Raw genomic sequence first — 3,959 nt, forward strand, 5'->3', positions numbered from 1 at the left:
GAATAAAATAAAAAATGATAAATTTAAGATTTAAACTTTTTATGTTAGATGATTCTTTTATTTGTTTATATGTTTGTTTGGACATAGAATTAACTAGTTTTCATGGAGCAACTGAAACTCTTTTTATAAATGATTTTGGTGTTTTAATATTTTAACAGAGTTGTCTCCCTATACAATAAAAATGGAAGTATAAGTATATTCAATGTCAAATTTATGTATCCTAAATAATCAAATTTTGTTGAGATTGGTTCTATATAAATTTATTAGCCTTTACTAAAATTATATATTATAAATATTTCAATAAAAAAGTCTGACTTTTGAATATAGAATATCTTTTGCTACAAAATGTTTGAGTCAATGAATATCTCTCCAAGCCATGGATGGCTTAACATTTCAATTCTTAAGACTATATGTAGACTCTTTTCTTATTCACCTTTCTTTAGGAGACAGGGGTTTACTACATGGTACCTCAACTTTTTTTCACTTCTACCTGTATTAGTCTCACTTTATTCTTTTGATGACCTCTTCCAGAATTAATTACTTCCATTTGTAGGTGATGAAATGAGTAAGAACTCTATTTCAATGTAGGCACAAATATAAGCATGGTCTTTCCCCTTTACTTGAACTCAGAACTAAGACTCTTGATTCTTATTTTTTTATATTCTAGTCCCAGAAGTAGTTGTCACTGGAGCAATTGTCTGCAAGTAGTCTAATGCTTTCTAGCAGTAGTCTACAATAGGGGTCTACCTTCTCCAGGACATCTCACAAGATGAATTTAAATATGTATTAAATTAAGAGGCATTCTGTCAAATAAGTTTAAATGCATTTTATTTTCAGATAACCTATATGACATGATTTTTTTCCTTAAAAACAATGCCTCCCCTCCAAATAAATCAAGGTCAAAATAAACGAAGAGATCGCGATGACATCAGTCCCATCTGTCCAAGTCTTGATGTTGTGTGGATGAAAAGCAGCAGTCAGTTATGATAGATGATAGGTGACACATCCAACCTAATAGACAAAGTCATTAACACTTTTCCATTTCTAAACATCCTTAAAGATAATCATATATGCAGTCACACCATCCTCACAATCATCCAGCAGAACAGCCACATCATCTGGATTAAGGTTTTCATAGAGAATGGTAGTTTTTGAAATTAGCAAGAATGTGCTTGATTTCTTCTGCAGCCCGTCATAAAAGGTTTTACGCTTTCTGTTCTCTGTTCTTCCAAGTCCGGTGCCTTTGGTTTATTACATGTAATCTTTGATGTACTTCTTGTGGGCTTCTTTTGTGAAGCTGGTTTCTCACAAGTGATGGTTCATGACAGTATCAACACCCAAAAATTACTGTGCTTTAGTACCTTTGCCTCTGGGGCCTTCAATGGAGGCATTTCTACCAACAAGAAAGTCATCAGTGTTACCCTCTGTCCTACTGACCATCTTCCTCTCCACCTCCAGGCACAGCCTCTCTGTGATCTCCAGGATCTTGTAGATGTCAGAGAACATCTCATCATGGCTGAAGAGGTCCTGGTAGATGATCGTGACTACAGCTGTAGAGAGACTGCAAGTGGCACTAGCTTGGCAAGAGCTGGGAGCTCTGAGCGAAGTGGTACACCCCATGGGCAGCAGTGGGGGAGGGAGAAGCAATGCACCTCAACTTCTAAATCTTATGTCTATAAATCAATTAATAAATCATTTATGAACAAGATCAGGTGTAGAGGAGCTTTATTAAAATATATCTGTCAAGATGATATTATAACTATTTTAAATCACAGCTATAACAGCCAAACAAAATATTTCAACTGTAAGAACACAGTACATATACAATATATTTTAGATTGGTATTCGTTAAAACATTATTTGAACTTTTTAACATAAATGTAACTTAACATTGCATATAAATATTAGCTTTTTTAAATTTATTAATTTTGGGGCACCTGGGTGGCTCAGTCGGTTAAGCATCTGGCTTTGGCTTAGGTCATGATCTCTGGGTTCCTGGGTTCAAGCCCTGCATCAGGCTCTGCTGACAGCTAGCTCAAAGCCTGGAGCCTGCTTTGGATTCTGTATCTCCCTCTCTCTATGACCCTGCCCTCTTCATGCGGTCTCTCTCTGTCTCTCAAAAATAAATATAAGACATTAAAAATTAATAAAAAGAATTTAAAATTTATTAATTTTTAGAGAGAGAGAGTGCATGTGAGCTCAGGCAAGGGGAGGGCAGACAGAGGGGGAGAGACAGAGAATCCCAGGCAAGCTCCCCACTCTCAGCACAGAACCCAGTACAGGGCTGGAACCCACAAACCATGAGACCATGATCTGAGCCACAATCAAGAGTTGGTATCCTTAATGAATACAGATGCAAAAATACTCAACAAGACACTGGCAAATTGAATTCAACAGCATATTAAAAAAAATTATCCATCATGATCAAGTGCGATTCATTCCTGGGTTACAGGGCTGGTTCAGTTTTCACAAATCGATCAATGTGATACATCACATTAACAAAAGAAAAGATAAAAACCATATGATCCTGTTGATAGATGCAGAAAAAGCATTTGACAGTCGGAATAGAAGGAACTTACGTAAACATTATAAAAGCTGCTTATGAAAAGGCCACAGCTAATACCATCCTTAATGGAGAAAAACTGAGAGCTTTCCCCCTGAGTTCAGGAACATGACAGGGGTGTCCATTCTCACCACTGTTGTTTAACATAGTACTGGAAGTCCTAGCATCAGCAATCAGACAACAAAAGGAAATAAAAGGCATAAAATTGGCAAAGAAGAAGCCAAACTCTCACTTTTGGCAGATGACATGATACTCTATGGAAACCCTGGCAGACCCCACCAGAAGCCTTCTAGAACTGATCAATGAATTCAGTAAAGTTGCAAGGTACAAAATCAATGTACAAAAATCAGTTGCATTCCTATACACCAATAATGAAGCAGTGAAAAGAGAAATCAAGAAACTGATCCCATTCACGACTGCACGAAAAACCATAAAATACCTAGCAGTAAACCTAACCAAGGATGTAAAAGACATATATGATGAAAACTATAGAAAACTTAGGAAAGAGATTGAAGAAGACACAAAGAAATGGAAAATTACTCCATGCTTATGGATTGGAAGAATAAACATTGTAAAAATGTCATTACTACCCAAAGCAATCTACACATTCAATGCAATCCCCATCAAAATTGCACCAGCCTTCTTCTCAAAGGTAGAACAAGCTATCCTCAAATTCATATGGAACCACAAAAGACCCCGAATAGCCAGAGTAATATTGAAGAAGAAAACCAAAATGGAAGGCATCACAATCCCAGACTTTAGCCTCTACTACAACACTGTCATCATCAAGACAGTATGGTATTGGCACAAAAACAGACACATAGACCAATGGAATAGAGAACCCAGAACTGGGCCCACAAATGTATGGCCAATTAATTTTTGACAAAGCAGGAAAGAGTATCCAATGGAAAAAAAAGACTGCCTCTTTAGCAGATGGTGCTGGGAGAACTGGACGGCAACATGCAGAAGAATGAAATTAGACCACTTTCTTACACCATACACAAAAATAAACTCAAAATGGATGAAGGACCTGAATGTGAGACAGGAATCCATCAAAACCCTCCAGGAGAAAGTAGGAAACAGCCTCCTTGACCTCAACCACAGCAATTTCCTACTTGACACATCCCCAAAGGCAAGGGAATCAAGAGCAAAAATGAACTCTTGGGACTTCATCAAGATAAAAAGCTTCTGCACTGCAAAGGAAACAATCAAGAAAACTAATAGGCAACCAACAGAATGGGAAAAAATAGTGGCAAATGACATATCAGATAAAGGGCTAGTATCCAAAATCTACAAGGAACTCACCAAACTCCACACCCAAAAAGCAAATAACCCAGTGAAGAAATGGGCAGAAGACATGAACAGACACTTCTCCAAAGAGGACATCCACATGGCC

General features: G+C 37.2%; 1 pseudogene; it reads right to left on the reverse strand.

Annotated features, from left to right (window-relative positions):
* Window positions 1-1,027: 1,027 nt before the first annotated feature.
* Window positions 1,028-1,542, reverse strand: LOC115292858 (annotated as a pseudogene).
* Between the last annotated feature and the right edge of the window lie 2,417 nt (window positions 1,543-3,959).

The sequence above is a fragment of the Suricata suricatta genome, chromosome 5 (genome assembly GCF_006229205.1).
Source record: "Suricata suricatta isolate VVHF042 chromosome 5, meerkat_22Aug2017_6uvM2_HiC, whole genome shotgun sequence".
In the NCBI taxonomy this organism is placed as follows: Eukaryota; Metazoa; Chordata; class Mammalia; order Carnivora; family Herpestidae; genus Suricata; species Suricata suricatta.